The sequence below is a fragment of the Dermacentor silvarum genome, chromosome 5 (assembly GCF_013339745.2).
Source record: "Dermacentor silvarum isolate Dsil-2018 chromosome 5, BIME_Dsil_1.4, whole genome shotgun sequence".
NCBI lineage: Eukaryota > Metazoa > Arthropoda > Arachnida > Ixodida > Ixodidae > Dermacentor > Dermacentor silvarum.
In genome coordinates, this window is record NC_051158.1 from 107593211 (window position 1) to 107618534 (window position 25324).

A 25324-nucleotide genomic window follows, 5' to 3' on the forward strand; every position below is an offset into this window, starting at 1 on the left:
GACAGCAAGCGCTTGCGTAGTACAGTGGTAGAGCATCTGACTCCCACGCAGCGGGCGCGGATTTGATCCCGGGGAGAACCCGGTGCTTTTTTTCGCATTTCCGGCTATAGCGGTTACGGACACGGCCGCCGTTGGCGGCGGACACCATCGCGAACTGAAACTGTTATTGGAATGAGCCCATACCAGCTTACGCTGTAAAATCTTTGCATGTTGTAGACGATCCAATGCGTCTTCGATGCGTGGCAATGGATAGACATCGCGCTTGGTGACACGGTTATACATTTTGAAATATTAAAAAAAAATAAAAATTTGAAACTTTAAAATCAATTAAAATTTTAAAATAAATTTTGGTTGGAGTTTTCCTTCTCCTAAATCCAGCTGATATTATAAACAAATTTGACCATTACTTATGCACGGATAACCAGCACTATCCCCGTATTATGCACCACCAAGAAACTTTTACAAATACTGAAGCAAGTATAATAATAAGTTACACCCCGCCGCGGTGGCTTAGCGGCTATAGTGTTTCGCTGCTAACCATGAGGTCGCGGGATCAAGCCCGGCTGTGGCGGCCACATTTCAATGTGGGCGAAAGGCAACAACGCCCGTGCCCCGTGCATTGGGGGCACGTTAAAGATACCCTGGTGGTCAAAATTAATCCGGAGTCCCCCACTACGGCGTGGCTCATAATCAAATCGTGGTTTTGGCACCTTAAACCTAGGAATTCAGTTCAAGAACTTACAAGTCGCACTTGTAAGTCTTGTAAAAAATAGGCGTAAATGTTAACGTAAACATTTATGCATACTTTTTCACAGCTCCGCCGTCATAGGGATGCACTTAATGTTAAAGAATGATCGATGCTTCTTGAATACCAGAGGAGGGATTGTGAAAGAGCAATTCTTATTGGCTGAGGTGAACATAATTTTTGGTCTAGCATAGAGTGAACGTAAGATATAAAAGAGCAACCGCGAAGAACAGGAGCCGTTATACCTACCCAAAGGAAAGGTACGTACAACTATGCTTATAAAAAATATATGCATATTTGTCGTTATTTACTGATATAACACGCATTTGAATAGTGTTCCAGGAAGAAAAATTGTTTTACTCATATTCAGTGGCGCGCTTTAGACGATTTGACTTGTGATTTTCGAGTTAATTTGATATAATGAGGTGTTACAGTTCGTCATTAACGAGACTGCGTGCACGCCTAACCTATGCTACTTTAGAGAGCCTTCGGGTTAACTTTGCAATCATGCTCACTCCCTATAGGTAGGTAGAAAAATTGTTTTATTCATATTGATTGTCGCGCTTTAGACGATTTGAATTGTGATTTTCGAGTTAATTTGTTATAATGACGTGTAGCACTATTTACCTAAAGTATTGAGAGATAGTTTCAAAAATAAAATAATTGGGTTCGCTCGAGAAGGCACGCAGCCGCCTGCGCGGTACGTGAAACGTCCAGTATGTGCTGCAGATGATGTATCGGCACTAGGGCGCAGATTTGTCGCTACGAACTGCACAAGTTGCATTTCTTCATTAACGAGACTGTGAGCACGCCTAACCTATGCCACTTGAGAGAGCGTTCGGGTTAACTTTGCAATCATGCTAACTCCCAATAGTTAGTGGGCCCCTTTGTGTTCCCGCGGGTGTTTGGTGACTCGAGTAATCAAAATGACCCCCCTACTGGTGGTGCCCAGACTGCCTTGCGCTGGTCAAGCCCCGCTGCACTCATGATGATTTGCAATCCTTTAAATGCATTTTGCACTTTAAATGCGAAAATGCTCGAATGAAAAACATGTATAGCATACCTGAATAACTCAATCAGGCTAGGGACTATTTGTCCCCGCCCCATCTCAAAGGGGGTGCAAATAAATCATCATCATTTCTTTGGAGACAGACACGTTCCGCCACGGTCTAAGGGTTGGATATCCCCTTGTCTTGCGCTCTTAACGTCATTGTAGACCCTACAAGTGAAACGTAGTGGGCCAATAAACGAGCAAGCGCGAAATTTCTGCAACAAAGTGCACACTTGCTGGCCTTATAAATTCTGATGAAAACCATTTTTAGTTTGATGAAATATACCTGAAAGGCCATAGTCAGCTCTCTAAGAAGACCATTCCTGCTCAAATGCAAAATTACACTGCTGACCTTCGGCTATACGAGTCCAATGCGCGAGCCTAAATTTAGCCCTGATTGCGTCATGGGTGGCGAGACAGTGGCAGCATCTGCGCACGCGACGCACGTCTGAACGCGTAGCGATGTCTTTCCTCTTCATGGCGATATCAAAGTAAAACATACAACAAACATTCACGCAATAAAAAGCATACATGCTTAACTTATGTACAGCTAGTGGGGGTCCCACGCTCTGAACTTTCAATCGTGTTCGCTCCCTATTCGTAGTGGCCTCGCCGTGGACAAATGGGGTGGGCGCAAACATGCATTCCTCTCTTGCAGCCCGAGTCTTCTAACGTCACTTCTGAGCCGTGCGTGTCAAGTGCCTTCACTGAGCAAGTGTGAAATTCCTACTAGAAATTGCACACTTGTACGTCCAGAACACGAGATGAGCACAGGGTTGACTTTGATGAATTACACCTTCTTTGGCTGAGTGTGCTCTGTTGAGAAAGTACTGCCGAGCTCTCCCCAACTGCGTCATGCTTGGAGTGACAACAGCGCCATCAGTGTACGCTTCTGTCCTCTACACAGCCATCTCAAGCTAAGGGGCATGGGCATTATGGTTACAAATATATAATCATAATATCATATGTTTTCGTTACATGTGCTTTTAGAAAGGGACTCCCGCTACGCAATTTTAAAAATGTTTCACGCCATAAAGACACTACAGCCATGATAGCAGGAAATTGATAGGTTTAGAGTATAAATTACAAATAGCGTAGAGCGGCACACGCTGAGTGACCCAAGTTGGCGAGACCTTCGATGAAGAGTTGCACATACCCACTGATTTGTGGCGCAGTCTAGAAATGAGTCGAGTTGCTGTCCTTGAAGAACCCTCATGACGTGGGGTCTGCTCCTCTCAGTATCACATAAATTCAAGCGACCGTTTTCGTCACTGCAGAGCAGCACATTCCCAGTGGCACATAGATAATTACCCAAGTTGGCGTTGAAGATGTTCATTGAATACCGTTACAATTTCAAGCCAAATTTTGTGCCATATTTTTACGCAATCCTTATCATCTGGCGAACAGCCCCTGGACTGAGAAATTGCAAAAGTTGTCCCTGTATTCAAGGGTGATAACAAGCACTCTCCACTGGTTGATGGATTTCTGGTTGATGGGTTTGTGATTGCCAGGGCAATCGCCGCCATCTCTGCCTCCTCTGGTGAAGAGTGCCTCACGAGCTGTAGCGTGAGACACTCTTCATCAGAGGAGGCAGAGATGGCAACGATTGCCCTGGCAATCAAAACCCCATCAACCAGAATAATCCTCACCGATTCTAAAACTGCATTCAAAGCCTATGACACTGGTAAGGTGTCCAAAGAGGCCGCCAAAATTCTGCAAGCAGGCAAGGAGAACGTACCCAATGACTTAATTAGAATAATATGGTCGCCAAGCCCATAGTGGACTCACAGGGGACGAGATCGCCAACGAGATTGCCAGAGGACTCACACACCGGGCCCCAGCACAGGCAGACTACTCCCTGTCCAAAAAGCGAGACTTAACCACATACAGAGAAATTCTACAACACTATATAATGGGCAGGAGAACCCTTCCTCCTCCCCCCCCCCCCCCATAGATTTCTCACAAAGAAGGAAGAAGTAATCTGGCGAAAACTGCATACGGGTACCTTCCCAATCCCGTATATCCTACACAAATGGCATCCTGAGGTGCACTCTTCCAAATGCGAAAACTCTGAAGGCATAGTGACCCTGAATCAGATGATCTGCGCTTGCCCAGTGCTAAACGGTCTACATGGGAACAAATAGTCATGGGAATCCTCCCTCCATAGCCAGGAAGAACAAGCCCAAAAACAAGTCATCTGTCAGGCCCAGGCTGCCACCGGAAGCCAACTGATTCCGGCCGACGTCAAGGGGCGAAGTAGACGGTGAAAGGAGGAGCTGCGTCTCACCCCGATCACCCATACTCTCTGAAGGGTGCAAATAAAGTGTTTTCTGTCTCTATCTCTCCACGAAATTACCGTCCCATCTCATTAACATGCATCTGCTGTAAACTACTGGAGCAAATCATAGCATCGCATATCCACCGCCATTTAGAATCAAACGACTTCTTTTATTTCAACCAGCATGGATTCAGAAAAGCGTTACCTTGTGAAATTCAGTTGCTCGAATTCACAAAAGAATTACATTCAGCATGAATAACAAACAGCATACTGACGGTGTATTCTTAGATTTTTCGAAAGCATTTTATCGTGTCGCTAATTGTGTTCGTGTCGTTTGATCGTGTCGCTAATCCGCGCTCCGACTAGATTCAGTAACTTTATCTTGGCTCCGAAAGTTTCTCTCCTTGCGGCAGCAGTTCCCTGTTGTTAATAACCACTCATCGCTTATTTCTGACGTTAATTCTGGCGTACCGCAAGGCAGTGTATTTGGTCCTATTCTTTTCTTAATTTTCATTAACGATCTTCCACAAAACATATCATCGCAGATAAGGCTTTTAGCAGACGATTTCATTTTATACCGTACGATAACAACATCTGACGACCTTTTATTATTGCATAATGACATTAACCTTGTCATTTTCTGGTGCAGTACATGGCAGATGACCCTGAACTCATACAAACGTAAAGTTACGTAGTTCTCACGAAAACATTCAAGCTCTCGCTTTTCTTACGTCATAAATAGCACCGCCGTCCCTCTGACATCGTCCTATAAGTACCTTGGTATTTAACTACTAATCTTTCCTGAAGCACACACATAACAGCTACCTGCGCGAAAGCTTCAAGAACTCTGGGTTATCTCCAACGGAACTTGCGTAAATCCCTTGCTACAGTTCGTAAATTAGCATATCTGACTATTGTTCGCCAACAATTAGAATTTGCGTCATCAGTATGGGCACTCTATCAAAATTGCTTAGTTTATATGCTAGAATCAATTCGATATATAGCAGCGCGCTTCATCACAAGTAACTACGACAGAACTTGCAGCGTAACTAAGATTAAAGCAGGTATTGCGCTCCAGCCACTTGAAACTCGTCGCACGATAAGTCTTCTTGGCCCTTTCCATAGATACGTTCGTAGTAATCGACCTCATGTGTTGCCCCATGAAGCACCAGCGCGCACGTCACGTCGCCTAAACAATATCCATAGTTTCATGCGCTTATTTGGTAATACGCCGTCATTTAACGCATCATCACTGCCACGTGTCATAACCGTATGGAACAGTCTTCCTGATCACATTGCGTGCTTAACAAATCGTGACGCCTTTCGCGAAGAATTGCAAAGCTTCCTGTAGAAACATTGTATAAGGATGTTATTGGCCTGCTTTCCTTCCCTGTTTTTCATAATTGTATTTTGCATTTTTTATGTGTATCAGTATATTACTGTGTTTACGCTGTTGAAAGCTTAGCCCAGCCAAACATCTCTTGAAGTTTGCTTTACTTATCTTGTGACTGCATGTATTATTATTTATATCCATTAGTCCAGTTGAAACACTTCATTTGTGTCCCCCCTTACCCAATGTCCTTAAATGGCCCTTTAAGGTATTTGAAATAAATAAATAATTAAATAAATAAATAAATAATAAATAATTAAATAAATAAATAAATAAATAAAAGAGCAGCACGCGCCTACTGGCCCATACCCAGTGACGAAAGTTGGCATCAAAGAGGTTCACTGGAGACTACCGATGACCGAGTGGCACATACCGAGTGCTCTGAGTCAGCGTTAAAAAGTTTCTTCAAACAGCGGTACTTACCTAGTCCTGCGTCTACCTAGTGACCCATGTCGGTGTGAAAACGATTGGTTCAAGAGCGGCACGTATACACCTTGCCACATACTCAGTGACCCAAGTTGGGCCTATGGTAGCTTTCGAACACTGTTACCTCAGCTAGAGTGTACTAGAACATGGACCAATTCGCGACAAATACGACAAGCATACATAGATACAAAGTAATAATAGACAGAAAGCCACAGGAAAGTGCTTGAGGCACCCTAAGAATGCACAAGCATTAAAAGGTCCCTAAAGTTTATCCGATGCGGAGCGGAATTGAACCCACATCACAAGTGTGGGTTCCCAAGGGAGCACAGAAGTCTTCGAAACGTCGTATTATTGGATTCAACGTCTAAAACAGATTTTTGACTCATATCGACGCATTAAAAACGTCTTAAGCAGGACAGCTTAAAGACGAGCGGTGAATAGGTTTCGAAAACGCTTTCATAAGACTAGCCGTATCTGTTCAATTACCTAGCGTGCCGGGTTTTCGACAGTGCCGTTCTTGGCGGGAGAATTCATATATCAAGCTGCACCCGTTGTGTCAATTGCTGCTGTATTCGCATTGCATTAGCGTGAGTTCAGATAGAAAAACGAAGCTTTTCGTGGTGTTGACCTCTCGTCAGAAGAGACGAAGGATAGAAAATGAAGTTGACACCGCAACTCGAAGTGTTTTAGACCACGAAGAAATGCAGCGGGAGTGCACTAACATTGAAGCCACTCTTCCTGACACGGACAACGGCTCCACATCGACCTGAGAGCAGCGCTGTCAGTCAGTAGACCATGCTGGCATTAGTGCTGATTCTTACAGCGGATCCACAACATCAATAGCTTTCGCTTTTTCATAAACTGTATCATCATCCAATCCTTTCTGACGCTATCTTTCAGTGCCTTGCAGCCATTTTTGCTCGCCGAGATCACCAGCGCAAAGTTAAACGACGAATATGTCGCTCTCATCGTTTTGAGAATTCATTTATACCACGCCCTATCGTCGAATAGAGCCACTTGTCATCGTACGTCGCTGTTGAAGGAAACGCAGCAAAACTCGAAGAGCTCCTCCACACTGAGCGCACTGCCTGACCGCACTGCCTGACCTAATTGATTTGTGATTACTTTTTTCGCGTTTTGTTTTCGCAGTTTCTTACAAATTCAGATGTGGTTCACCGATGACATTTCAATTTTTCTCCTATTCCAAGTTGTAAGCATTATCTACGCGCTGTATTTATTAGGCTTTATTCGTATTGCGCATAAATAAATGTATCGAGTTTAAGAGCGTTGCCACCGGAGGAATACATCGGTACAGCCGTTACAAGGAACGGTGTTCTGCAGGAAGTGTTGCGGCGCATTTTACTGTGAGCACCATGTATAGAAAAGAATGTGCAGAATACATCGTCGGTGATTGTCAGTGCAAGCGAATAGCCCGAACGAGTGAGGGAACGAAAGAACGAGAGAGATGCGAGGGAATTATAGTTAGCGAGAGCGAACCCACTAACGTTTTCGTTGTGAATCAACAGTCCGGTGACTGACCGCCGACATCTGATCAACCGTAAAAGCAGCCGAACACAGAAATCTGTGCGCTTTAATATTGCAGGAAGTCAACGGTATGAGCTAGCCACGCTTGGGTGCATAGCGTGGTGTGATCGCGCATGCTCAGAAGCGCCGATGGTCTCTTAACACGCTGCAACCACAATAATGCGGCAGTGGCAGCGTCTGGAATAAAGGAAGGGGAGGGGGCGGTAATGAAAGGCCAGCGAAACGCACAGTGGCGACTTCCAGTTCACCGCTCGTGCTTGAGACGGAGTGGCATCGAGCAAACGACCCAGCGCGCGAAAGAACAACGGAAAAGAGGGCGGCGTCTGGCTCGGCGCGACATGATTCACATATGAAAAATAGAAACGCGCCACGCGCACACCGAGCCCTCACACCGCGGCGTTTCAACAACCCATTGCCTCCGAGATTTGTACGCGCAAGGTATCTCGAAGGCTATAAATAACACGAAACAATATTACGCAACGTGGCGGAACCCTCGCCACAGCGGTCGCATGACCAAGCATGTGGCCGTGGCTGCCAGTGCCGGCTTCCCCGCGTGAAAACGGCCTGTGAATAGTTTCGTAATGGCGCTTGCTTTTCGCTGTCGTGTGTTTCTGCCTGTTTTCTGTTGTGCTGTCCTTTGTCATGCAAGTATTGCAGTGTTTTGTTGTCTTACTTGGCACTGCGGGTGCAGTGATTTGTTTGTATGGTTTTATTTGTAGAGCAGCTGAGTTTTTCATAGGAGAGCGCTGAGTGGAGTGCACTAATTTGCTGATTCTCATGTCGCTATGTGAGGCGCATTTTCAGTGATGATATAATTAAGGCGTTCACGTACCTCAGTATTCGGATGAAAGTCAGACAGAAGAAATGTTGCTTTTGTGTGCCTGGCGTCGGGGTCCGCCGTCATGTGTGCATTTAGCAAGTTTGTCACGATGCGAAGAAAGGCGGGAATTGCTGTCTCGGCGTACTTTGCCTATATCCCCTATAGAGCTGTGATCGCGGTATTTCAGTCTCCCGTTTCGCAAGAATGTTGCAGACAAGAGAACTGGCATACAGGCTCTTTGTTAATGATTCATTACGAGTACGGTAGCGCAAGAGATGAGGTCAAGTGCCTTGTGCTGTTTCCTTGCCTTGTGCTACAGCGCACCCATACAATATTGCGCGCACCACACTGTGCTGTTATCGCTTGCGCTTCAGGTTCTCGATTGTGTTTTGCCCCGTATTATCTCATGTGATTGGTATTTCATGGTCGTTAGAGGAACTTCGTGTCCAATGTGAGACGGGCTACTTCGATTTTCTTTGGCACCTCGGCAGGGTTGCGATATATTGCGCTGATATGAGCTTTCTTCTTGTTATAGTTTCTCTAGTTCGCGTATGGATACCGCATATACGCTGCATAACTCGCTAGTAGATACTGCATACGTGAATCGTGAATCCAGTTGGCGTAAAATATCCTGTTAGTCCAGGTAGTCAGGATTATTTGCAGTGTGTGACTGGTGTCGGACTCTACGCTGCGCGGCCTTCGCGACATTTAGTCGGCCGTCCGCCGAGTTCGTGCGTGTGCCAGTGTACGCATGGTGCTTGAGGAGTGCTCGCGCAGTTCTTTCGGTTTGTGCGCTCTACGTGCATATCCCGCAACAGGGATGCTGCGGTTCTTCATCCTTGTGCAACAAATTTTCGTTGCGTGCGTTTTGTAGAGCAGAGGAACCTCTATTTAGGCATGTCAGTGCACTAAGTGACTTGAATGGTAAAAGTGCATAGCATTTGCTGTTAGAGTTCATGTGATTGGTTGTTTACATAACAATTTTAACCATGGCAGTGCGGAATTGATTCGTGCGTGATTAGCTGCATAATAAATAATAAGTAGAAAATAGGATTACAGGGTGACAGTGTACCAATAACCGCAGCAGTATCGGACGAATGCATGGCGACTGAGCGTGGTGTCTTGAATGGCAGTGAGCAGTTAACAGGTGACCTAAAACGTGTTAACACTTTAAGGGCATAGTGTACAAACACAAGTCACACAAGTACACTTGTACTATACAATAACGGATCTCTCGCCTAGCAAGACAGAAATATGAAACAGAGCCTGTACAACAGGTATACAAAACTGTGACAGGGTAGCTTACATAGCGCAGACAAAACGCTCTGTTCATGACACAATAAACAAAATATGGGAATAATGCGGCAGGATTCACTACGAATCATCCAGGGAATAGGGAGTAGAAAGTACAGCAGTCTAGCTAGTCAGCCAAGGGTGAATATGTCATAAAACTGCTTGGAAGGTCTCCAATAAAAGCACATTAATTCTATGGAGTAGTGGGAAGAATCATTGTGGATCTGCATTCAGTCTAGCAGGATTTTTAAATACTAAATTTAACACTTAGTGTGACATTTTATTCTTGCAGAAACTGTTAAGTAACATTTGAACGTCGTGCGTAGATACTTTTTAGCATGCAGACATCGCACTCAATTGTCACGCCTTGATAAGACGCCCGCAGATGTTGCACAGAGTGCGCCATCTCCGACCTGCGCAAGTTTTTTTTTCTTGAATACTGTCCTTCAAATATAATTTGAAAAAAAAATGAAATCTTGGCAGGACAAGCCTTGTCATATTTTAACAATGACCAATGTGGTAATTTCGCAATGCCGAATATACCGCAGCTGGCAATTTAAACAGGCTATTCAAGAAGTCCTCAGCTAAAAAAAGACGTTCTTTTCGTGCGTGTTGGCTGCTTAAAGAGTGACGATATATTCAGAAAATCGGTATGAGGCGTCCCAATGTTGTGTGCACAAGCGAGAAGTGTACATATGCAGGGGCTGCTTGATCGAACGCCAACCCTAGTGTCGTCGTTGGGGACACTGCTCAAAAGATGTTGATTTATCAGCAGCGTAATGGTGGCGCAGTATTTCAGCCCACGGCATGTTTAATACTGTTTTGCCGTAGCTGAGGCGCCTCAGATCCGCTGCATTATCCTTGCAAGGTTTATGTCTTTGACAATAGGCCTGGTATTAATCCCACGATATTATTAACCATTCTAAGAAAACTGCCAAGATAACGCCAGAACATTGCTGCTGAGGTGAGACAAAGTGTACTGAAAGGTTGTTCACAAAAGTATTCATTTCTGTGGAGTAGGCAAAACGGTCAGAAACCGCCACTCGTTCAACTGTAGCGGCCAGGCCTAGGCAAGTCAGCTGCCGCCTTGTCAGGCAATGATGTAATTTCTTTCTGCTGCAGTGGTATGTTTTTCGCGGTGAAAACAAATTCTATCCAAACTTTTCTGCAATGGTTCCTCTTTTTTTATCCGAACCGTGCCTAAGTTCTGGCCAAACGTGTCAAGAAAGTTTCCATTGTGTGGTTCCGGTTCATGTGCGGTTCTAGAAATGGCAGCAAACAATTCCGTCCGTGTTGATTTCCAGTCCGGCAGCAATATTGCCGTTCAGTTTCCACTATGGTTTGGTTCTGGTCACACATTGTTTTCGGGTCTCAATCAACCATGCGGACCCGGTAAATGACGCTGAAACTAGCTCTTTCTCGCAACTTGGTGCAACCAGGCATAACCGCCAGTTTGTTTTCTTTCTCTCCACCACTGTGCGCGCTGCGACGTAAGTCTTCACTCCGATACAGTAGCACAGCGGCTCAGCCCCATCACCACCCCCCCTACCCCTTCATGACTGGCCCTACTCGACAAGACCGCGCTAGCAAACGTAAAGAAAGATGCAAAGAAGCTAACATCACATATTACACCTGAGCAACTGTAATGGGACTGTGATACGGCTGTTACAGGAGGTAGGACTATGTCACCTTAACCTCACCTACGATTTCCATTGCACAGTGTCCGTGATTGGGGGGCGCTACAAACTGCAATAAAATGCTGGCGAGGGCAGATATCGCGCCCAGGTATTATTGAAAGCCCTCCGAATCAGCTCCTTCGATGACATCGTCCTGTGTATAAGCGTGCATAGCTTTTGTAAGGGACAAAATTATGAAAAAGAAAATGGAAGTGGCGCCATCTGTTTTGCACTTTAATACTTCTCCTGTGAGGTCAGCACCGTCTGATTCAGAGAGAGCGCCATATAGAGAGGTCACATGGAGTTTACGTCAGCAGGTACTTTTGGGCGCTGGTGGTTCAAATCCAGGAACAGCAGTGGAACCATCAGCGGTGATTTCAAACGCAATAAAGTGGGACATTCGCACACACTGAAACAATGATTCGAGACGAACAATTTTGCGATCTAGTTTGACATATATTTCTTCAGTGTTCCTTTAAGAAGTAAGTGCGCTGACTATGTCAAAGCACTATTAATGTGGTTTTTCCGCGATTTATATGCCAAATATCACGTCGCATCTGGTGTTCTAAACGTTCGTTACTACTTAGTCATCCGTGCTTGGTGTTCTATGTTGAGCAAAAAAACAAAAAGAGATAAATGAATGCGTACTTCTTTAGAACACGACAATCGCTACGCGAAACTGCTCGTTATCGTTTCTCGTGGGTCTTAATACAGCGCGAGCTTTGCAGCTTGACCTGCAGTGACATTCTACATTACAGTTTTTCGCAAGTAAGCAGAACAGTCATGAAATTATTTTTGGGAGCCATCATTATTGCGACATATATCAGCATGCACTGGTGCGACTCAAGAAGTGGCTCCCTCAAGATCAAAAATGGCAAGTGTGCTGAAGTCTTGCTTATAAGACTGATTTCTGAATATTGATTCTTTTGTAGTGCCCTGGATAAGTAGCTGCTGTTTCAACGTGACATCTTAAAAACCGCGCGTAAGCTCGAATACCTTCTCTCCTTTACGGTATTTCCACGGCAGATAAAAAGGTAATAGAAATGAAGTAGAAAAAGACGAGGGGCCAGATTGACAAAGCTTTTCATTCGTAAGTTCACTTGGCCATTGGGTAGACGCCTTCGCTAATGATATGTCTGCCATCCGGTTAAGGTAAAATTCTCTTTTACGAAAAATTATAAGGTAAGAGGTCTTCCAGATAAGAAAGAATCCGGGGTAGGATTTCTAGTGCATAACAGCATAGCGGGCAACATTGATGAATTCTACAGCATTAATGAGAGGGTAGGAGTCGTCGTAATAAAGCTGAATAGGAGGTAAAAAATGTAGGTAGTACAAGCGTATGCCCCAACCTCTAGTCACGATGATGAAGAAATAGAAGAGTTTTATGAAGATGTTGAACTAGCAATGAGAAAGGTGCAAACTCAGTATACTGTAGTCATGGGCGACTTCAATGCAAAAGTGTGGAAAAAGCAGGTTGGTGAGCAAGCAATTGGCAACTACGGCATTGATTCTAGGAATGCAAGAGGAGAGATGTTAGTAGAATTCGCGTAAAAGAATAGGCTCCGAATAATGAATACCTTCTTCAGGAAGCGCAGCAACAGGAAGTGGACCTGGAAGAGCCCCAATGGAGAAACAAGGAATGAAATGGATTTCATACTCTCTGCCGATCCAAGCATAGTGCAGGATGTAGAAGTCTTAGGTAAGGTTAAATGCAGTGACCATAGGTTAGTGAGGTCTAGGATTTCTCTCAATTTGAAGAGAGAGAGAGTGAAATTACTCAAGAGAAAACAGGCCAACCTAGACGCAGTAAGGGTGAAAGCAGACCAATTCAGGCTGGTGCTCGCAAACAAATATGCAGCTTAAGAAGATGAAGATAACATAGAAGTAATGAACGAAACCGTAACTTGGCTGATCTCAGAAGCAGCAATTGACGTGGGAGGCAAGGCAAACAGTAGGGAAACGACAAAACATGAAAGTTTCAAACTCAAGAGATCAGATAGAATTCGCTGAACTGTCAAAACGAATCAACAAGAAAAAAGTAAGGGATATTCGAAATTATAACGTGGTAAAGATTGAGGAAGCCGTAAAATTTGAACGCAGCATTAAATCAGTAAGAAGAAAGCTTGGCATAGGACAAGGCAAGATGTATGCACTGAAAAATAAGCATGGTAATATCATCAGAAATTTCGATGACATAGTAAAAGCAGCGGAAGAATTCTATACTGACCTGTACAGTGCCCAAAACAGCCAAGCTACTTTCATTCGAAGTAGTGATGAGCAGGATACAGAGGCTCCTTCTATAACTAGCGATGAAGGTAGAAGGGCTTTGAAAGACATGACCAGGGGAAAAGCTGCTGGAGAAGATGGAATAACAGTAGATTTAATCAAAGATGGAGGAGATATCATGCTTGAAAAGCTTGCGGCCCTTTATACGCAATGCCTCACAACTTCATGTGTACCAGAGAGCTGGAAGAACGCCAACATTATACTAATCCATAAGACGGGAGACGTTAAAGAATTGAAGAATTATAGACCCATTAGCTTGCTTTCAGTATTGTATAAAATATTCACCAAGATAATTTCCAATAGAATCAGGGCAACACTTGACTTCAGCCAACCAAGAGAACAGGCTGGCTTCAGGAAGGGATATTCTACGATGGATCATATCCATGTCATAAATCAGGTAATCGAGAAATCTGCGGAGTACAATCAACCTCTCTACATGGCTTTCATAGATTATGAAAAGGCATTTGATTCAGTAGAGATACCAGCAGTCATAGAGGCATTGCGTAATCAAGGAGTACAGGAGGCATACGTGAATATCTTAGCAAACATCTACAAGGATTCCACAGCTACCTTGGTTCTCACAAGAAAAGTAGAAAGTTACCTATCAAGAAAGGGGTCAGGCAAGGAGACACAATCTCTCCAATGCTATTCACTGCATGCTTAGAAGAAGTATTCAAGCTCTTAGACTGGGAAGGCTTAGGAGTGAGGATCAACGGCGAATATCTCAGCAACCTTCGGTTTGCAGATGACATTGTCCTATTCAGCAACAATGGAGACGAATTACAAGAAATGATTGAGGACCTTAATCGAGAAAGTGTAAGAATTGGGTTGAAGATGAATATACAGAAGACAAAGATAATGTTCAATAGCCTGGCAAGGGAACAAGAATTCAGGATCGCCAGTCAGCCTCTAGAGTCTGTAAAGGAGTACGTTTATCTAGGTCAATTACTCACAGGGGACCCTGATCACGAGAAAGAAATTTACAGAAGAATAAAATTGGGTTGGAGTGCATACGGCAGGCATTACCAAATCCTGACTGGGAGCTTACCACTGTCGTTGAAAAGAAAAGTGTACAATCATTGCATTCTACCGGTGCTAACATATGGGGCAGAAACTTGGAGGTTAACAAAGAAGCTCGAGAACAAGTTAAGGACCGCACAAAGAGCGATGGAACGAAAAATCTTAGGACTAACGTTAAGGGACAGGAAGAGAGCGGTGTGGATCAGAGAACAAACGGGAATAGCCGATATTCTAGTTGACATTAAGCGGAAGAAATGGAGCTGGGCAGGCCATGTAATGCGTAGGATGGATAACCGGTGGACCATTAGGGTTAGAGAATGGATACCAAGAGAAGGGAAGCGCAGTCGAGGTCGGCAGAAAACCAGATGGGATGATGAAGTTAGGAAATTTGCAGGCGTAAGTTGGAATACGCTAGCGCAAGACAGGGGTAATTGGAGATCGCAGGGAGAGGCCTTCGTCCTGCAGTGGACATAAAATATAGGCTGATGATGATGATGATGATGATGATAAGGTAAGAAGTTTTTGTGAGTTCGGGCCGAGGTGCGCAGCTCTTCATTGAGAAAACGTGTGACATGCTCACCTGATAGCTGCCTCTGTAGCTTACCGGCTATGGCTAAGCAACAGCATATGGCTAAGCTGCTTAGCTCGAGGTCGACGGGTCGATCACTGCAGCCGTGGCCGAATTTTCACCAATGCGAATGACAAAAACGCTAGTATATGATGTAATAGTTCAGCGGAAATCCGCTAGGTGGAGATAAGTAATTAAAGAGAAACTGAGACATCCACCCAAATGTAGCAATTGGGTTTCCGGTTGGGTTTCCATAGTAGCGAATTGCTACATTTGGGTGGATGTCTCAGTTTCTCTTTAATTACTTATCTCCACCTAGCGGATTTCCGCTGAACTATTACATCATATACTTGCCTTTGCTTCGAGTTGTCGACAAATTCGACTTCGCCCTGCCATCTGCTAGCCGCCTGGTTAGCTCAGATGGTAGAGCGGCTGCCCCGGAAAGGCGGTGGTCCCGGGTTCGAGTCCCGGACCAGGACGAATTTTTCTTCAACTGCGAGGTTTTCTTTCGAGGAACCCGGTTGGGTTTCCATAGTAGCGAATTGCTACATTTGGGTGGATGTCTCAGTTTCTCTTTAATTACTTATCTCCACCTAGCGGATTTCCGCTGAACTATTACATCATATACTTGCCTTTGCTTCGAGTTGTCGACAAATTCGACTTCGCCCTGCCATCTGCTAGCCGCCTGGTTAGCTCAGATGGTAGAGCGGCTGCCCCGGAAAGGCGGTGGTCCCGGGTTCGAGTCCCGGACCAGGACGAATTTTTCTTCAACTGCGAGGTTTTCTTTCGAGGAACCCGGTTGGGTTTCCATAGTAGCGAATTGCTACATTTGGGTGGATGTCTCAGTTTCTCTTCAAAAACGCTAGTGTACTTAGATTTGGTAAACCTGTAAATGACCCGTTAAATCATACGTGGTATTCAGAATTATTTCCGAATCGGCCACTTTCGGGTGCCTCATCAACGGGGGAGCTATGCAGGATGCGAGGAGTTGGCGAAAGTCGGGATCTTCACGAGTTCTGGCGACGCCCTAAGATGAAAGAACTAATGGTACGAAGACAAAGCTTGTCCGTCGGCACGCCTCCGGCTTTTTGGTTTATCTAGATTCGCTCTGGGTGGCTATCATCCCTTGGATGTTACCTCATGGGCGGTCAACAAACGGGGGCTCACGTGATCATACCGTGGGTGCATAGTCGTGCCTTCTTTCACTTGTTTGTCGTTCCACCGAGTGCATTACAGGCACAAGCAAGTTATAAAGTAAATGCATTTAGTACAATATTATTCGCCACTTTAACGTGGTTTATAAGCATTTTAAAGTTCACGACATGTACACTGAATGTGTATTGGACTAATTTGTAGTTTTATACGTTTCGCGTTATACCAAGAGGGCACGCTGTCCCTCCTACTCTTTCCTCTGGATTGGATTGGCGCGGCTCGCTACGTGCTTGCGCTCGCATTTCCTAGCGCAGACTGATGTGCGCCTGGTTTTCGCAGTAGGTTTTCAACAGGGTGCTCGTCGCTCGCGCTAAAATAAGACTGCGAGACTAAGTGAGCGTCGGCTAGTGCAGAAGTGGTTTGCCGCGCGCTTACCGTGTAAGCACTCAGGAAGGCCGGAAAGCACTCGTACAAGAAAAGAGTAAGAAAACTACGCTTTCATTTCGTTTACGTCGTGATGCACCTTCCTACTGGCTAGGGCCGAGCGATTTCCTCTAACCGCAGGAAAAAGTCTTCATATTGGGGTAGCCCCGAACAATTAGTGGCTTCTAACAAACGCAAGAAAGGGTCCTTGCAGCGCACGTGGGCATTAAGTGACTGCCACCGCATCCATATCGGGTAGGACTCCAGCAACGGCGCACTTATCCTGCAACCACCGCTGACGAGGTGGCGCTTCACTTTTTGTCAATAATTTTCTTTTTTTGCGTGTGAACACCCATGATTGGGTCCACAAAGTTCACGCTGTGATTGACTGTCTGTCAATGCAGATGGAAGCTCGCCCCGTTAGCTTCGACTAAATTTGGGATACAGTTGTATGCGGCCCATTCGTCACTGTGAATAATGGTCCCCGGCTGAACATTGCCAGCAATGATGGGGACTGTCGACGCCGCGTCTCGTCGGTCGAACTATCAAAGTCGCAGCATCCTTGTGGTCGCGCAGACCATGGTGAAGACCCATGCTCCACGCTCTTTATCACCACCGTAATTTTGGTGGCTCGGCGGAACGTTGTCGCCCGTCATCAGGCGGCCTCGATTGTACTTTCGCTTGCCGCGAAGAAGGCGCTCGTTAATTTGCACTATCTTCCTGGGGCCACTGAGTGGAGGTCGCGCCAGCAGCTCGTCCCTCACGGGCGTAGTTTGTCCAGTCGGCTATGGCGTGCTCTGATAGAGGTAACAAGTCGCCTGCCATCTCCTTCAACAACCACACGCCTACGCTTTTGCTCAAGCAGTACGTGAGCCAAACCACTTGCCACATGGAGAAGTGCACGTTCGAACGGCCGAGGTGGTCCTTGTTGGCGAAGTAACTTCCTTCGCCTCTATGCCCAAGCAGTTCAGAGGTACTGTCTAACTGCGAAAACTGCTTTTGCCACCTGTTGCACGGGATGGCAGCCCGGTGACAATTCTGAGTCTTCCTGTATAACGTGACCACTTCGCCTTTGCAGGCTGGTTGGTTCTGTTCAAACCCCAGGTGCTTGCAGGTGCCCCAGTACTCCGATGACGCCACCGAACCTGGCCTGGCGTTGGGCCGTGATGGACGCGCAGTGCTCGAAGCCGGAGAGGGCCGAAGCGATCGCACGAACTCTTCCTCCGCAGCCTAGTCACACCAATCTGTGCTTCGAAAGCATAATTTACCCACCACGCTGTCTCCGCAGACGAAGGCCTTCACCTAAATCGTCACACAGCCAGCGCACTCACGTTTTGGAAAGGCGAAAATGACGCAGAAACTCTACGTCGGTCATGTAGGTGTACGGGTCCAGACGGTCATATTGAAGCTTGCTGATGCTGGATGCGATGAGACAGGCTGCTGCTGCCGCCACCATGTTCCCGAGTTCAACTCGAAAGGGGTTTCGCGATGTGCGAGTTTCGCACGAGTTCGCCTGTCAATCTAAACCATAGGTTACACCCTGCGCGAGGCATGTAACTCTTGTGCGCGCACCCATCATGGTTGGGCCACGCCCAACTTATTTTTCGGCAACAGTGACGCAGTGGTGAGCTGAGAGGCATCAACAATCTTGGCCGCCGAAATAAAACATGCACAACGCACTGTCATCGGTGATGTACTAAGCACCACTATCAAAAACAAAGCGTCGACGTTCTCTGGCTTGTGCATATATCTTCTTGAGCTGTGATGGCCCCACAACGCGGTTACTTGCCTGCATTGTGGTGACGTAGCACACAGAAATTATCGGCACGTCACTGTAGCTGCTTGCAAGGTGTCGATGCGCCGTTGTGGACGACAATCCTGAGGAGTGCGTAGTGTTTCCAACAATGTATCGGAGCTGTCGTTTGAGATGGCTGCTCTGTCATCGGTGATGTGTCAGAGCCGCAGTGTCGCAAACACGGTCAGCGTCGAGAATCGCTAGCTTTTCTAGGCCCATTTGGATGGCATTGCTTCATCACAAGCACTGCTCACTAAACAGTTGCAACACCTTCCTCTGTTCGAAGTCTAATTTCATCACTGCACCCAAGAGTCCTCACCCGCCAAAATGAGATTGCTTCGGTGTCGTTATGATATCCATCTGCGATCGCGGTTAGCTCAGCCGCAGGGGCAATCGGCAATCACCTTGGAGTGCATAACACACTCAAATAATGCGTACATGCGCACAAAGGCACCTCACTGGGCCAGCGATGACATGCGATGAATCGTGTCGCTGGGCAGCACGCTCTTCGCAACGCATCACGGAGGCTTCGCACACGCAGATGAACTGGCACACTCTCGCTGTGCTGCGTCACTACGCCCCCTAGAATACCGTACAGACATTTTCCAGACGCAGCCGTTGCTCCCGCCTCTATTGCTAAAGTGTCGTTTTTAGTTGGTTAAGCGGCGGCCTTAATAGATTCAGTGGAGCGCCTGCAGTGAACAGCCATGCCCCGGAGCTGCGTTGCCATTCCCCTAAGAGACAGGGAATGGACAGATCGTTGTCATGACTGACTTTATCGAGAAAAGCACTGCGTCGCCACTGGCGACTGATCACCGTATGAACTCCCTCGTGCGTGCGACCCTCTATAATGTATCCGCTTGTAAGCTTTCACCCCACTGTCACCACTCGCGGCAAACAAAAGTGCAAAATTTGAACGTTCTTTCGATCTCCGTTTGTCATCAGAAATTTATAGCATTCAAAACGAAAAACAGATACTTTCAGAAATAAAATGTTTGTTAGTTTATTTGTTCACTCTAAAAACAGTTGCACCCTTGGGGGTGCATTTTTTCCACACAACAATAATCGTCATCTGTCTTGCTTGCGTTTCCTATCTTGAAAACTCTGCACTTGCTACTTTCCTGTCGAAAACGCTGTGTCACGCTGATAACGCTCTTGTCATTCGTGACCGAGAAGTGCCGGGCGCACAGCATTAAAGAAAGGAAAGTCACGCCAGACAGATGACGATTATAGTTCTGTGGCAAAAATACGCCCCAAAGGGTGCAACTGTTCTTAGAGTGTTGTATTTTGAAGTATTCGATTGAGAGAAAGTGTAGGCACAAGAATGCACCGCATGTGCCCTGTTCGCATTCGACCGAGGATAGAAAGGTAGTGCTCGAAAGAGGAGGCACGCCACCCTTGACGCGCCCGAGAAAGGCGTGGCAAGCGGCGCACGGCTAAAGCCCCTCTAATAAAAAGTAGCGCCATTCTTAGATCTTGCCGCCACCGCTTACCCCGGCGTTTCTAAAGTCCCTATATAAGAAAAGTACCGCCATCCTTTGATCAACGCCGCTTCGCTCTCTCCTGTATCTCGGATTGGACGATGATGGCGCGCGCTTTGACTTCTTTATATTTTGTTTAATTTTTTTTCCGCCTCAGACCCATGTTGAAAGTCTCCTTGTCTTTCTTTTCCTTTCTCTCTCTATCTCTGCGCAGCCGCAGTTGCCGGCTGCGGCGGCGCGCGTCCGGCCTGCAAGTTTCAACGTGGACTTTCTAGGGCCGCCACCGTCGACTTGCTTTCGCAAGCAAAAAATAAAGAAAAAAGCACGCGCTTTAGGAAAGGAGACGATGGAGGAAAGACTAGATGGCGGTACTTTTTTTATATAGGGACTTTAGGCGTTTCCTCTTTGCCACCGCCTGTCGCCCCAGCCTCCTCCGCTGCCCCATTGGCCAATCCGTGTCACGTCGAAGCACGCCTCGCGCTTTTGTATATTTTTTTTCTTCCCAGCGCGCTCGGACCGCCATTCTCGGGTCTGTGCGACGTAAGTGTTGTACGCACAAACGAATCAAATGTGTTAGGGACAAGAACTTGGTTGTGATGGCATGCTGCTGCGCCTTCAGTTGCCGCAACCGACAAGGCGAGGGCGAAAGGCTTATTTTGTTTACAATCCGGCGAACGCAAACGCTTGCTGCGCACTTGGTATTTGTGCCACGTCGCATCGTCGCGTTGCTACTTCCAAAACGGCATTATTAAGGGCAGTTACTGACTGACGAAGCAAAATCGCGCCTCAAAAACTGCTCCGCAGGGCGCGATCGAAGTTTTCCGCGTATTTGATCTGGTCGTGCGTTAGCCATCGTCTGCTATGGCAGGGTCGACATGAGCGGCGCCACTGTGGAGATCGCGCCTCGATCGCGCTGGCCGCGCCGAGTGCGACAGTGGCGCCGCTCATGTCGACCCTGCCGCAGCAGACGAGCGCGACAGTGGAACGGAGGAGGAGAGAAGTGGTTGCCGTAACGTTTTATATAGAAGGGCCTTAGGCGCGATCACGCGCATGTTTTTTTTTTTTTATACCGCATATTCTTTTCTTTAATAATTCCTTTGGTGAATCTCAACAGCTTCGCTATAATCCACCTTCACAGCGTGGATTGGACCTACATTTTTTTTGTTACACGTGAGCGGCGCGCAAACAACGAGGTGGATAGAAGATGATTAGCATATTACGGGCCGGAGGACGAGTTGAGAGGGGAATTTCAGAACTATACATCAATGCAAACGCCAGGAGGGCTATTTTGTAGTAAAACTTTAGTTTTTGCCAATGAGTAGTATTATATATAAAAATTGCACACCACTGAACTTGTTCTTTCCGCCGAAGGTCAGTGCCTAATTGACGGGAAAGTTCTGAAGGACGGAGCAGAAGATAACAGTCAATGCCCATGTGAGAAATGGATATGTGAAACAAAGGAATCAGCAATAAAAGTCTCCGGGTAAGGGAAACGTATTAAGTATACACATAGTTCGAATAACATTCACTATTAAGCATGCACATAAAGGTAATATACAGGGTGTTTCAGCGAACACTTTCAAAAATTCTTAAAGGTTGCCTGTGGCAGATAGCACAATTCTAGTTGATGAGCTGGTCTACTTGAAGAGGCGGAGATTACTTGCACAAAAAATTGAAATGCATAATCAAATAATTAACAGAAATTCACTAATTAAGTTTTTAACGAATTACCTGAGGGCCCATATTGCAATTTACAAATTGTATCCATCGAGTTCGCGAGGCGGATCCACTTGGAACGAATTCTCGGGATGACACCAGTTTCGAGATATTAATTCCAGAATTCTGCGGAGAAATGCATTGGCGTTCCAGTTAGGTTCTTGAGAAAACGTCACTTCATGCATTGACGCTCAAAATTAACTGGAACGCCAATGCATTTCTCCGCAAAGTTCGGGAATTAATATCTCTAAACTAGTGTCATCCTGAAAATTAATTCTAAGTGGATCAGCCTCGCGAACTCCATGGCTACAATTTGTAAATTGCAATATGGGCCATCAGGTAATTAGTTAAAAACTTAATTAGTAAATTTTGTTAATTAGTCGATTTTGCATTTCAATTTATTGTGCAAGTGATGTCCGCCTCTTCGAGTAGACCAGCTCATTAACTAGAATTGGGCTATCTGCCACAGGCAACCTTCAATAAATTTTGAAAGTGTTCGCTGAAACACCCTGTATATTGCCACGGGGGTGAGAGTAGCCAAAAGGGATAGTGAGTGAGTGAGTGTACTTTATTGGGTCCACAATAGACGCGAGTAAACTCGACGTCACCTGGCTAGGCCCACTCGGAGACCTTTAGGTTAGAGCTACTGTATAGGCTCCGTTTAGGGAGCCAGAGTTGCGCCACGGTAGGCCATCTTGGTTTCCGAAGTGGTGCGGGAAAGCCACTCTCCGTATGCGTAGGAGCCGTGCTCGCGCGGCACTGCCACCAGCAATCTTTTTTTTTTTTTTAATGCGAATGCATTTCTTAGTCGGGGCATGTCAGGCGTCTGTTGGTGTCCGCGCGCCGGCAGGTGTTATCTCTCCGCTCTCACTCCCTCTCCCATAGCAACAGCTGCGGGCGCGCGCGCTTATCCTCGCCCCTAGCAACCGGAGCAGGTGCTGCGGGCGGAGTAGCGGAGAGTGAGTAGAGAGGAGGAGCGCGGTCTGGCGTGTGAGGGCGCTCGCATCGCGGGAACTCGATAATAATAATAGTAATAGTAATAATAGTAATAATAATAATAATAATAGACGAAAATGGAAAAAATAGCCTGGGAAGCGATCATAGACGTTTAGCATTAAAGTTTGGGAGAGATACCTGCGCAGAACATGAACCAATAGCCTCAGAGTTTTTAAAAATGAATGACGAGCAAATAACAGAGATCGCAAACAACATAGAGAAGAAAATTGAGGCTTTTCCTACAGCAGTCTGGGAATATAAGGAACTGGTGGAGGTTATGCAGCATGAAATAAGGCGGACACGGCAATACAATTGTTGGATTGGAAAGAGGAAACCACGTAAGTGGTGGAACAAGGAAATTAAACAAGCTATAGAAGAGCGTAAAGAGGCATCTAGGGTTCATCGAGAAGCCAAAAAGTTGGGATTACAAGAAGAAGAGGTGCTCCTTAGATGGAATACGTACCGAGAAAAGAAAAGGGTTGCGAGTGAGCTCGTGCAAGAGAAAATTAAATGCGCAAGTGAACGTTGGGTGCATAACATTCACAAAAGAGACAAAGGCGCCCCAAAAAGATTCTGGAACCATATAAAAGCACTCGGAGCTCCAACTAGAAACTCGCAAACGGCTATAAGGGATGAAGACGGTAACATCTATGAAGGCGATGATGCGCTGCGGTACATCACAGACGTTATCAGGCATAACTTCGGTACGAGAAAAAGCGTAGTTCAGACAACAGATCCAGCAACAACAGAGAGGCCTGAGAGATCAAAATTCAGCATAGAAAGCTTTTATTGGAAAAAGGCAGCAGAAAATGTCCCTAACAACACGGCAGCAGGACCCGATGAAATCCCAATACAGCTAATCAAAAACCTCGGTCCAAAAAGCAAGGCACTGCTGACTAATGCGATAGAGCAAGTGATTAGAACAAAGAATATTCCCGTTGGATGGCGTGAAAGCAAGATGAATCTTATCTACAAAGGCAAAGGAGATAAGGATAAGACGAGCTCGTACAGGCCAGTTACAGTAACGTCGGTGATACATAGAATGGCAATGCAAGCCATAAAATTAGAACTGTCGAAGTGGGTGGAAGAAAACGGTGTATTGGGGGAACTACAGAATGGGTTCAGGCCAGGCAGACGCTTAGAAGACAATATGTTTGTACTAACTCAGTGCATAGAGATTTCAGTAGCTCAGAAAAGACCTTTATGGATAGCATTTCTAGATATTAAAGGAGCTTATGACAACGTAGACAGGGAATTGTTGTGGGATATTCTTCAATACGAAGGCATAGATGACGATTTCGTGGAGCTGCTGAGGGAGATATATCGAGACAACCAAGTACAAGTGGCATGGGAAGGCCGAAAAGGAAATGAAATGGTGGGAATTCACCAAGGATTGAAGCAAGGATGCCCTCTGTCACCATTGTTGTTCACGCTTTACGTCAAGGGCATAGAAAGACGACTGGAAAACAGCGAATTAGGTTTTGATTTATCCTACATGCGTAATGTACAAATGGTGCAACAGAAGATCCCTGGACTGATGTACGCAGACGACATTGTGCTACTAGCGGACAATAAAAAAGATTTACAGATACTTGCGAATATCTGTGGGAACGCAGCGACAAATCTAGGCCTTAAGTTTAGCACAGAGAAATCAGGGATTATGATCTTTAATGAGCACACGAGTAACTTCGTGGTGTCAATTCAACAGCAAGTAATACCCATGGTGAAGCAATATAAGTACCTCGGCGTACACATAAACGAAGGAAAGAATTACTCAAGCAACCACCAAGATAATCTGAGGGTAAAGGGGAAGCGGAATGCAGCATTAATGAAAGACAGAGCACTGTGGGGCCACAATAAGTATGAGGTGGTGCGTGGAATCTGGAAAGGAGTAATGGTGCCAGCGCTAACATTCGCAAATGCCATTATATGCTTAAAATCGGATATATTGGCGGGTTTGGAAGTTAACCAAAGATCAGTAGGCCGGTTGGCTTTGGGAGCACACGGTAATACGACAAATGAGGCAGTGCATGGAGACATGGGTTGGGCTTCTTTTGAAGTCAGAGAAGCACAAAGCAAAATTAGTTTTGAAGAAAGGCTCAGGAACATGGATGAAAATAAATGGGCGGCTAAAGTGCACAAGTATCTCTACATGAAAAGCGTGGACACAGAATGGAGGAAGAGGTCAAGGAAGTTGGCAACCAAGTACAGGATAATCGAAACTGTAAATAGACAACCAGGGGTCATCAGAAAGAAAGTGAGAGAAATAGAGACCGTGAATTGGATGCAAAGAATGGAAACGAAAAGGACAATGGAGATTTACAAGAATGAGAAGAAAGAAATTAGAAGGGAAAATCTGTACGATAACACAAAGGGCAGTGCCTTGCTATTTGAGGCTCGAGCCGGTTGCCTAAGGACGAAAACATATCGGAACAAATATTCGGAATTAGATGAGACATGTGTATGCTGCAGTAAAGATCCAGAGACCACTCAGCACATCCTAATGGAATGCGACGGGATCCACCCAGCGAGAACCGTAGGTAACGTGCAACTCCCAGAAGCGCTTGGGTTTAAAGTGGAAGGAAACATAAACAGATCAGCCGTAGAGATCAGCAAGAGACGATTAGAGTACTGGTGGAAAAAAGTAGGGAAAAGATGGATGC

General features: G+C 45.9%; 1 long non-coding RNA gene across 1 annotated transcript in view; it reads left to right on the plus strand.

Moving 5' to 3' along the window:
* The first annotated feature begins 971 nt into the window (after positions 1–971).
* Positions 972–25324, plus strand: part of LOC125945941 (uncharacterized) — an 82298-nt gene continuing 57945 nt past the window's right edge. The window contains exon 1 of the long non-coding RNA XR_007467244.1: positions 972–1005. This is a non-coding gene — a long non-coding RNA (uncharacterized LOC125945941). The remainder of the gene's footprint in view (positions 1006–25324) is intronic.